The sequence below is a fragment of the Bufo gargarizans genome, chromosome 1 (assembly GCF_014858855.1).
Source record: "Bufo gargarizans isolate SCDJY-AF-19 chromosome 1, ASM1485885v1, whole genome shotgun sequence".
Lineage (NCBI taxonomy): Eukaryota > Metazoa > Chordata > Amphibia > Anura > Bufonidae > Bufo > Bufo gargarizans.
In genome coordinates this window covers 29,605,133-29,617,707 of record NC_058080.1, presented here as the reverse complement: position 1 = coordinate 29,617,707, position 12,575 = coordinate 29,605,133, and positions in this window count along the sequence as shown.

Here is a 12,575-nt window from a genome sequence, read left to right as displayed (position 1 = left end):
CTTCTCCACTGACAGTACATACACAGCATCTCCTCCGCTCACAGTACATACACAGCATCTCCTCTGCTCACAGTATATACACAGCATCTCCTCCGCTCACAGTATATACACAGCATCTCCTCCACTACAATATATACACAGCATCTCCTCCGCTCACAGTACATACACAGCATCCTCCGCTCACAGTATATACACAGCATCTCCTCCGCTCACAGTATATACACAGCATCTCCTCTGCTCACAGTATATACACAGCATCTCCTCCGCTCACAGTACATACACAGCATCTCCTCCGCTCACAGTATATACACAGCATCTCCTCCGCTCACAGTATATACACACCATCTCCTCCGCTCAAAGAATGTACACAGCATCTCCTCCGCTCACAGTATATAAATAACATCTCCTCCACTTATAGTATATACACAGCATCTTCTCCACTGACAGTACATACACAGCATCTCCTCCGCTCACAGTACATACACAGCATCTCCTCCACTACAATATATACACAGCATCTCCTCCGCTCACAGTACATACACAGCATCCTCCGCTCACAGTACATACACAGCATCTCCTCCGCTCACAGTATATTCACAGCATCTCCTCTGCTCACAGTATATACACAGCATCTCCTCCGCTCACAGTACATACACAGCATCTCCTCCGCTCACAGTATATACACAGCATCTCCTCCACTCACAGTATATACACAGCATCTCCTCCGCTCACAGTATATACACAGCATCTCCTCTGCTCACAGTATATACACAGCATCTCCTCCGCTCACAGTACATACACATCATCTCCTCCGCTCACAGTATATACACAGCATCTCCTCCGCTCACAGTATATACACAGCATCTCCTCCACTCACAGCATATACACAGCATATCCTCCGCTCACAGTATATACACAGCATCCTCCGCTCACAGTATATACACACCATCTCCTCCGCTCACAGTATATACACAGCATCTCCTCCGCTCACAGTATATACACACCATCTCCTCCGCTCACACTATATACACACCATCTCCACCGCTCAAAGAATGTACACAGCATCTCCTCCGCTCACAGTATATACACAGCATCTCCTCCACTCACAGTATATACACAGCATCTCCTCCGCTCACAGTATATACACAGCATCTCCTCTGCTCACAGTATATACACAGCATCTCCTCCGCTCACAGTACATACACATCATCTCCTCCGCTCACAGTATATACACACCATCTCCTCCGCTCACACTATATACACACCATCTCCTCCGCTCAAAGAATGTACACAGCATCTCCTCCGCTCACAGTATATACACAGCATCTCCTCCACTCACAGTATATACACAGCATCTCCTCCGCTCACAGTATATACACAGCATCTCCTCTGCTCACAGTATATACACAGCATCTCCTCCGCTCACAGTATATACACAGCATCTCCTCCACTCACAGCATATACACAGCATATCCTCCGCTCACAGTACATACACAGCATCTCCTCCGCTCACAGTACATACACATCATCTCCTCCGCTCACAGTATATACACAGCATCTCCTCTGCTCACACTATATACACACCATCTCCTCCGCTCACATTATATACACACCATCTCCTCCGCTCAAAGAATGTACACAGCATCTCCCCCGCTCACAGTACATACACATCATCTCCTCCGCTCACAGTATATACACAGCATCCCCCGCTCACAGTATATACACAGCATCTCCTCCGCTCACACTATATACACACCATCTCCTCCGCTCACACTATATACACACCATCTCCTCCGCTCAAAGAATGTACACAGCATCTCCCCCGCTCACAGTATATACACAGCATCTCCTCCGCTCACAGTACATACACAGCATCTCCTCCTCTCACAGTGTATACACAGCATCTCCTCCACTATAATATATACACAGCATCTCCTCCGCTCACAGTACATACACAGCATCCTCCGCTCACAGTATATACACAGCATCTCCTCCGCTCACAGTACATACACACCATCTCCTCCGCTCACAGTATATACACAGCATCTCCTCCGCTCACAGTATATACACACCATCTCCTCCGCTCACACTATATACACACCATCTCCTCCGCTCAAAGAATGTACACAGCATCTCCTCCGCTCACAGTATATACACAGATCCTCCGCTCACAGTATATAAATAACATCTCCTCCACTTATAGTATATACACACCATCTCCTCCGCTCAAAGAATGTACACAGCATCTCTTCCGCTCACACTATATATTAAGCATCTCTTCCACTCACAGTATATACACAGCATCTCCTCCGCTCAAAGAATGTACACAGCATCTCCTCCGCTCACAGTATATACACAGCATCTCCTCCGCTCACAGTATATACACAGCATCTCCTCCGCTCACACTATATATTAAGCATCTCCTCCGCTCACAGTATATACACAGCAGCTCCTCCTCTGACAGTATATACACACCATCTCCTCCACTCACAGTATATACACACCATCTCCTCCACTCACAGTATATACACACTATCTCCTCCGCTCATAGTATATACACACCATCTCCTCCGCTCAAAGAATGTACACAGCATCTCTTCCGCTCACACTATATATTAAGCATCTCTTCCGCTCACAGTATATACACAGTATCTCCCCCGCTCACAGTATATAGATAGCATCTCCTCCACTCAGATGTACACAGCATCTCCTCCGCTTACAGTATATACACAGATCCTCCGCTCACAGTATGTACACAGCATCTCCTCCGCTCACACTATATACACACCATCTCTTCCGCTCACAGTATATACACAGCATCTCCTCCGCTCACACTATATACACACCATCTCCTCCGCTCAAAGAATGTACACAGCATCTCCTCCGCTTACAGTATATACACAGAACCTCCGCTCACAGTATATAAATAACATCTCCTCCACTTATAGTATATACACAGCATCCTCTCCACTGACAGTATATACACAGCAGCTCCTCCTCTGACAGTATATACACACCATCTCCTCCGCTCACAGTATATACACAGCATCTCTTCCGCTCACACTATATATTAAGCATCTCCTCCGCTCACAGTATATACACAGCAGCTCCTCCTCTGACAGTATATACACACCATCTCCTCCACTCACAGTATATACACACTATCTCCTCCGCTCACAGTATATACACAGCATCTCCTCCGCTCACAGTATATACACAGCATCTCCTCCGCTCACACTATATATTAAGCATCTCCTCTGCTCACAGTATATACACAGCAGCTCCTACTCTGACAGTATATACACACCATCTCCTCCACTCACAGTATATACACACTATCTCCTCCGCTCAAAGTATATACACACTATCTCCTCCGCTCACAGTATATACACAGCATCTCCTCCGCTCACTGTATATACACAGCATCTCTTCTGCTCACACTATATATTAAGCATCTCTTCCGCTCACAGTATATACACAGCATCTCCTCCGCTCACAGTATATACACAGCATCTCCTCCACTCAGATGTACACAGCATCTCCTCCGCTTACAGTATATACACAGATCCTCCGCTCACAGTATATACACAGCATCTCCTCCGCTCACACTATATACACACCATCTCTTCCGCTCACAGTATATACACAGCATCTCCTCCGCTCACAGTATATACACAGCATCTCTTCCGCTCACAGTATATACACAGCATCTCCTCCGCTCACAGTATATACACAGCATCTCCTCCACTCACAGTACATACACAGCTCTGCCGCTCACAGTATATACACAGCATCTCCTCCTCTCACAGTATATACACTGCATCCCCCGCTCACAGTATATACAAAGCATCTTTTCCACTCACAGTATGTACACAGCTCCTCCGCTCACAGTATATACACAGCATCTCCTCCTCTCACAGTATATACACAGCATCTCCTCCGCTCACAGTACATACACAGCATCCCCTGCTCACAGTACATACACAGCATCTCCTCCTCTCACAGTATATACACAGCATCTCCTCCACTCACAGTATATACTGCATGCACAGCTCCTCTGCTCACAGTACATACCACATGCCTGGCTCCTTCGCTCACAGTACATACACAGCATCTCCTCCTCTCACAGTATATACACAGCATCTCCTCCACTCACAGTATATACTGCATGCACAGCTCCTCTGCTCACAGTACATACCACATGCCTGGCTCCTTCGCTCACAGTAAATATACAGCATCTACTCCACTCACAGTGTATACTGCATATACAGCTCATCCTCTCACAATATATACACAGCATATCCTCCGCTTACAGTACATACACAGCATACCCTCTGCTCACAGTATATACTACATGAACAGCTCCTCCGCTCACAATATAGACTGCATGCACAGCTCCTTTGCTCACAGTATATACACAGCTCCTCCCTGGATATGCTGGAATCCCAGGCATTGGCTCTGAAGCAGACAAAGGGGGTAGTTGAAATGTGGGATGAAGAATAAATTGCTTCCCGACCTTGTGATGAAGTTCAATAACAGCTTTACTTTGCATAAAAGTTTCTCCAAACGGTTTACAGACTTTATCTTGGTCCCCAGCAGGCTTAAGCATGTATCTCTGGCAGGCAAACTCCTCTCTGCTACATCAGTTACTCTCTGGCTCTGCTGTACTGACAGGCTTAAATAGAGTCTCTGCTTCTTCAGGATGCTGCAACTTCTCTCTGTAGTCTGACTCTAGCTTCATCCAGGGAACTTTTCCTCCTGGCTCCTGAGGCTCCAAGCTGTGACCTCTATATCCAGCAGAGCTTAGGGTGCTGTAGCTGGCTTGCTTTGCTTGGCTGGTGCACACTAGTGTTGAGCGAGCATGCTCGGCCGAATACCTGTTCGGCTCGAGCATCGCTATGCTCGGCACATGGAGGTGCTCGGCCGAGTACCGCATGTGCTCAAGCGTCATGCTCGAGTATCCTCCCTGCACATTTCGCGGCTGCTAAGCAGCCAATAAACATGCAGGTAAGTACTGCCATCACTGCAATGCCAATGCATGTTGGCTACTGGCATTACAGTGATTGGCTGGCCGGAACGCGTCATCGGGTGCTATATAGCACACAATGACACGGTATCGGCTCATTGCAAGTCAGGGAGCACTGCGCTTAGGAAGGGACAGATAGTGTAGGGAGTTTTTGATCGCAATTTATTCAATTTTAAAACTTTTCAAAGACCCAAAAGTCATTTTAAGGACCATTGTGTGTGGTGGCAGCAATTTAATCTTGCGAAGTAGTCTTCGATTTTTTTTCCATACTTTGCAATTCTTTTCCTATAGAGGGTGTCTGCAGTGATTGTGACATCTGTTCAGCAATACCTTCTGTGTGTCAGGGGCAGAGATAGGAAGAATATTAGCGAAAACAATTATTATTAAAAACATAATTTATTCACATTTTTCCTATAAACGGTCCCTGCAGTGAATTGTCACATCTGTGCTGCAATAGCGCGTGTGTGTCAGGCCCAGATATTGGGAAAAATATTAGCGAAAACAAAGATATTTTTTCCATAATTTATCCACACTTTGCCTAAAAAAAGTGTCTGCAGTGAATTGTCACATCTGCGCAGCAATCGCGTCTGTGTGTCAGGGCCAAGTGAAATCTATTTTCCATACTTTTTCCATATACTGTGCTTGCTGTGAACTGTGACGTCCGTGCCACATCTTGTGTGTCAAGCGTGCATATAACATTTAATATTAAGAAGACGAGCATTAAGGGACGGGGCAGTGGCCGTGATGCTGATGGTGGATGCAGAGGCCGTGGCCCTGGGCGCGTTGAAACTGTGGCTGCTGCCAGAGCACAAGAAAAACAATCATCCAAGATTCCTAGCTTTATGTCCCAATTTGCAGGGCGGTGCAGGAGACCACTCTTGAAGTCAGGCCAGTGCGAGCAGGTGGTCGGTGGGATTGCAGCAGATAGTGCTTCCAGTCGGTTAAGCACCACCCTGTCTTCCACCTAGTACAGTCTCAGTAGCCAGGAGTCGGGTCCACACAATCCTCACCCTGATCCTCCTTTCTCCCACCATTTACAGTCTGGCTAAACAAGTGATCCCGCACTCGGATATTCCGAGGACCTCTTTTCATCGCCATTAATTGATTTGGCCCTCTCGCTAAGTACGCTTAAAGAGGGACCTGAGATCTTGTGCCCCGATTCCCAACCTCTTGAGCATCCAGAGTCACAAGAGCATGACGCTGGGGAACGGCAATTAGTGTTTAATGAGGTGGATGATGATGAGACACAGTTGCCAATGACTCAACCGCAATTACTGTCTCAAGAGGTTGATGATGAGGATGAGACAGAGTTGTCAATCATTGAGATTGTGGTTAGGTCAACAAATCAGGAGGATGATCAGAGTGAGGAAGTGGAAGAGGAGTTGCTGGACGATGAGGTCACTGACCCAACCTTGGAAGGTGGCAACATGCCGAGCAAGGAGAGCAGTACAGAGGGGGAGGGATCTGCAGCACTGCAACAGACTGGAAGAGGCAGTGGGGTGGCAAAAGGTAGAAGGCGGGCACCACAGAACAGGCCCGCAACTGTTCCACAGAGCACCCCCTTGCATAAATCTCCCTTGCCAAGGGGTAGGTGTTCTGCAGTATGGCGCTTTTTTGAGGAAAGTGCGGACGACAAAAGAATAGTAGTTTGCAACCTGTGCCACACCAAAATGAGCCGGGGAGTGAACACTGGCAACCTCACCACCACCAGCATGATCCGCCACATGGAGACACACTACACACACTAATCCCCATTAATATAACAAAAACCTAGATATAATAAAAAACACAAACTCAAGGTTGGATGAAAAGGCCGCAATGCTTTATTATGGGTTACCAATAAATTACCATCAACTTAATACTCAATATATTAGCATAAATAAATAAATAAATAATTTAACCATTAAAACTCCGTCCATTAACCATTAAAAACCACAATCCACTCAGCTGTAGCTGAGCGATAAATCCCCACACGCCACGTCTTAAAAAGGCGAGGCCCCCCACAAGCATTGCAGCCCTTTCTCAATAGCACCCTGCAAACCTAAATTAAAAATGTCAATTCCAATTTCAGATAGGTGCACATTGTCCGACCTAAAAAGACCTGTCTCCCATCCTTCCAAATCAATATGCCTGTAAGAGATCCCACCCAGCAGGGGCATGAACTTACACATGGCTCTATTAACCCTTTTACAAATTTTTTCACAGAATGACTGCTCTTTAACCACCTCCCGACCGCCTAACGCACGGATGCGTCCGGAAGGTGGTTGATTTACTCCTCCTAGATGCATCCGTGCGTCATCTCGCGAGAGCCGAGATTTCCTGTGAACGCGCGCACACAGGCGCGCGCGCTGACAGGAACGGAAGGTAAGCGAGTGTATCTCCAGCATGCCAGCGGCGATCGTTCGCTGGCAGGCTGGAGATGTGATTTTTTTAACCCCTAACAGGTATATTAGACGCTGTTTTGATAACAGCGTCTAATATACCTGCTACCTGGTCCTCTGGTGGTCCCTTTTGTTTGGATCGACCACCAGAGGACACAGGCAGCTCAGTAAAGTACCACAAACACTACACTACACTACACCCCCCCGTCACTTATTAACCCTTTATGAACCACTGATCACCCCTGATCACCCCATATAGACTCCCTGATCACCCCCCTGTCATTGATGACCCCCCTGTCATTGATCACCCCCCTGTAAGGCTCCATTCAGACGTCCGTATGATTTTTACGGATCCACTGATACATGGATCGGATCCGCAAAACACATACGGACGTCTGAATGGAGCCTTACAGGGGGGTGATCAATGACAGGGGGGTGATCAATGACAGGGGGGTGATCAGGGAGTCTATATGGGTGATCACCCCCCTGTCATTGATCACCCCCCCTGTAAGGCTCCATTCAGACATTTTTTTGGCCCAAGTTAGCGGAAATTGTTTTTTTTTTTTTCTTACAAAGTCTCATATTCCACGGAATTACGGAATCCAAATGCGTATTTTTTTTTAGACATTTATATTCCAGACTTCTTCTCACGCTTTAGGGCCCCTAAAATGCCAGGAAAGTATAAATACCCCACATGTGACCCCATTTCGGAAAGAAGACACCCCAAGGTATTCCGTGAGGGGCATATTGAGTCCATGAAAGATTAAAATTTTTGTCCCAAGTTAGCGGAAAGGGAGACTTTGTGAGAAAATACAAAAAAAAATCTATTTCCGCTAACTTGTGCCCCAAATTTTTTTTTCGATGAACTCGCCATGCCCCTCATTGAATACCTTGGGGTGTCTTCTTTCCAAAATGGGGTCACATGTGGGGTATTTATACTGCCCTGGCTTTTTAGGGGCCCTAAAGCGTGAGAAGAAGTCTGGGATCCAAATGTCTAAAAATGCCCTCCTAAAAGGAATTTGGGCACCTTTGCGCATCTAGGCTGCAAAAAAGTGTCACACATGTGGTATCGCCGTACTCAGGAGAAGTTGGGGAATGTGTTTTGGGGTGTCATTTTACATATACCCATGCTGGGTGAGATAAATATCTTGGTCAAATGCCAACTTTGTATAAAAAAATGGGAAAAGTTGTATTTTGCCAAGATATTTCTCTCACCCAGCATTGGTATATGTAAAATGACACCCCAAAACACATTCCCCAACTTCTCCTGAGTACGGCGATACCAGATATGTGACACTTTATTGCAGACTAGGTGGGCAAAGGGACCCACATTCCAAAGTGCAATTTTTTCTTTAATACCGGGCACTAAATGATAACGAAGGGGCGATACCTCACATACCATTGCTTCCTTCATACACATTTCATTAACACCAAAACCTTTTTCCAACACCGGCCTAGAACTACCTGCAGCGTTACTAGTAGCAGCGTTACTAGTAGCAGCATTACTAGTAGCAACCTGCTTCTTGTTCTTGACCCATACGTCAGACGCTGTGTGGGGCACCTGCCTGCTAGCAAACTCTGCTAGCAGCTTAACCAGCCCAGACAACAGCGTGGACTCACTGACAGACTGCAAATTGAAATTCTCACCATCCACCTGCTCCTCCTGGACCACACCAGAGGCTGTCTTCATTCTTCTCTGGGGGCTTGGAGGTACCTTAACCTCAGAAGGAGGGAGCCCCTCAACAAGCTGCCCCAAAACACTGCTCATATTTGAATTTCCCGCCCAGGTCTTCTCCTGCATGATGACAGAAGCCGGCGTATCACATGACCACGAAGCTCCGCCCCCCGGCCTGCGCTCCTCCTCGGCGTCTTCTCTCAGATCCACCACAGGCAGTCTGCTCTGCGCTCTGGACACTTCTCTCCTTGCCGACTGGGTCCGTGTCTTCCTGCTTTCATTCGCTCCCCGCGCTCTGCTGCGACGGCGTGCCGCTTCAGAAGGGGGGGGGGAACGGCACTCCCAGACTTCCTAGCTCTTTTGCAGGGAAGTGCCGAAGCCTCCCCCTCCATCAGCTGACAGACCGCCGCCTCTTCCGCTGCTGGGCTCTCCTCTTCCGGCTGCTTCTTCACAGGCGGCGCTTGGCTCAAACAGCTCCTGAGCCATTCTTCACCGCCGGCCGACTCCACTTTCAGAATTAGCTGCCGCAGTAGCTCCTCCATGCCGTCTCCAGTCCGCAGGTCCAGCGCAGGTCACAGTCTTCTTAAACTGGCACCTCAATACAGCAGAATGCCGCAATATAAAGGTGCCAGCTTCCCGCCGTTTTCTCCCTGTCAAATCAAATTGACGGATTTCTCCCACAGCAACTTGCAGCAGCCAATCAGGAGGGTCCTGTCAAACTTGCCAAAGACCGCTTCAAACCAGCTAAAACCGGTTCACCAGGTAAGATTAACCTGAGGTAAATTCACCTGAAAGATAAAAAAAAGGGGGGGGGGGAGAGAGAAACGAGCGCAAAATACCTACCAACTAATATTAACCCCTTATGTGTATGTGCCCCCATGTTTCCCCCAAGCTAAACGCTCTGGGGGAGGGCTCATTCATTTCATCAAAGCACCCTAATAGGTGGGTCAAACGCCAGGGTCCACAATCTGTGTCTGCGGGTCACACCACTGCTTCCTCTTCCCCTATGTTAGGTGCTGGCCAATCCCCTGTCAAAGGCGCAGGCCCGGATGCCTCCCACCCTGCACCTGGACCTTCGCAAGCATCATCAGCGACCACATCCACTTCCCTGTCCCAGCGCAGCGTCCAAATTTAATTACCCCAGGCATTTGAATGCAAGTGAAAATACCCAGTCACCCACCCACAGGCCATAGCACTAAATGTGCAGCTTTCCAAATTACTGGCCCTGGAAATGTTAACATTTAGGCTTGTGGACACTGAGGCCTCCTGCAGCCTGATGTCGGCGGCCGTCCTTCGTTACGCAGTCCCCAGCCGCCACTATTTTTCAAGGTGTGCCGTGCCAGCCTTACACCAACATGTGTCCCGTAACATCACACGTGCCCTAACCAACGCAGTTACTGGGAAGGTTCACTTAACCACGGACACATGGACAAGTGCTTTCGGCTAGGGACGCTACATTTCCCTGACGGCACACTGGGTGAATGTTGTGGAGGCCTAGAGTGACTCGTACCATGGGATGGCACAGGTGCTACCGACGCCAAGGATTGCGGGCCCCAATTCCATCAGGGTTTCCGCAACCACCTCCGAATTATCCGCGTGTAGCACCAGTCAGTCATCAGTCGGTAGCTGGAAGCAGTGTAGCACTGCAGTGGGGAAGCGGCAACAGGCTGTGCTGAAGCTGATCTGCCTAGGTGACAAACAGCACACCGCCGCAGAGCTGTGGCAGGGGATTAGAGACCAGACTGAGCTGTGGCTCTCGCCACTCAGCCTAGAACCAGGCATGGTTGTGTCTGATAATGGCCATAACTTGGTGGCGGCTTTGGAGCTGGGCAACCTTAGACATCCCTTGCCCACATATTCAACCTTGTGGTTCAGCGGTTTCTCAAAACCTACCCTAATTTGCCTGAGCTACTGGTGAAGGTGCGCCGCCTGTGTGCCCAGTTCCACAAGTCACCGACAGCTTCAACCGGTCTGTCAATGCTGAAATTGCCAGCTCACCGACTGTTGTGCGACGTGAGCACGTGCTGGAACTCCACGTTCCACAAGTTGGCTAGGCTTTGTGAGCAGCAGAGGGCAGTTGTTGAATACCAGCTGCAACATGGTCATCGCCTTTCCAGTCAGCTTCCGCTATTCACAAGCAAGGAGTGGGCATGGATGTCTGACCTCTGTGAGGTTTTAAGAAACTATGAGGAATCAACACAGATGGTGAGCGTCGATAACACTATTATCAGCGTCACCACCCCACTTCTGTGTCTTCCCAAATGCTTGCTGCTCGCAATTAAGGACGATGCTCTGCATGTGGAAGAGGTGGAAATGGGTGAAGACATTACGCAGGGTGATAGCCAGACCACCCTCAGTTCGTCTTCTCAGCGCGAATTGGAGGCTGAAGTGGAGAAGGAGGAGGAGCAGGAGACGGTTGCCTCCGCTACAGAGGGTAGTACCCATGGAAGTTTAATTTCATCTGTTCAATGTGGGTGGGCAGAAGAGGAGGAAGAGGATGAGGAGATTGGGAGTGATCCTCCTGATGACGACAGTGAAGTCTCGCCTGTTGGTACTCTGGCACACATGTTGGCTGACTTCATGTTAGGCTGCCTTTCCCGCAACCCACGCTTTATACGCATTTTAAACAACACGGATTACTGGGTGTTCACCCTTCTCGACCCCCTCTACAAAGAGAACTTCTCATCTCTCTTTCCTCTGGAGGAGGGGAGACAAGAGGAACACGCAGCAGTTCCAACAGAGGCAGGGCAATACTCTCCAAAGCCTGGGACAGTTTCATGACACCTCGCCAGCACCCTCACCCTGATGTGCGGCCTACTGCCACAAGGAGAGAAAAATTTTGGAAGATGGTGAAGGAGTACATAGCAGACTGTGTCAGCGTCCTTAATGATCCCTCAGTGCCTTACAACTACTGGGTGTCCAAGCTGGACACGTGGCACAAACTGGCGCTCTACGCTTTGGAGGTGCTGGCCTGCCCTGCCGCCAGCGTTTTGTCTGAGCGGGTATTCAGTGCTGCTGGTGGCATCATAACAGATAAGCGTATCCACCTGTCAAGTGAAAATGCTGACAGGTTGACTCATAAAAAAATGAACAAGGCCTGGATTGCCCCTGACTTCTCGACTCCACTAGAGGAATGCTGATGAACATAAATGCACTTTACATGGGTTGTTTAATGTAGTTAATAAACTGTATTCCCATGCACCCCTTCCACCACAAACAAGGGTATATGGTTGAATCTTCCTTTTCTCATCCTCCTCCTCCTCTTCCGTCATATCAACATTCATTGCTAATTCGTCACATATAATGCCCTAGCATATATGGCCTTTGAATAAAAATTTTTAGATGGTCCGCTCACCAGCAGACCCTCACAAATAATTTTTTAGAGGGTCCGCTCACCAGCAGGCCCTCACATATAAATGTTTAGAGGGTCCGCTCACCAGCAGGCCCTCACATATAATTTTTTAGAGGGCCCACTCACCAGCAGGCCCTCACA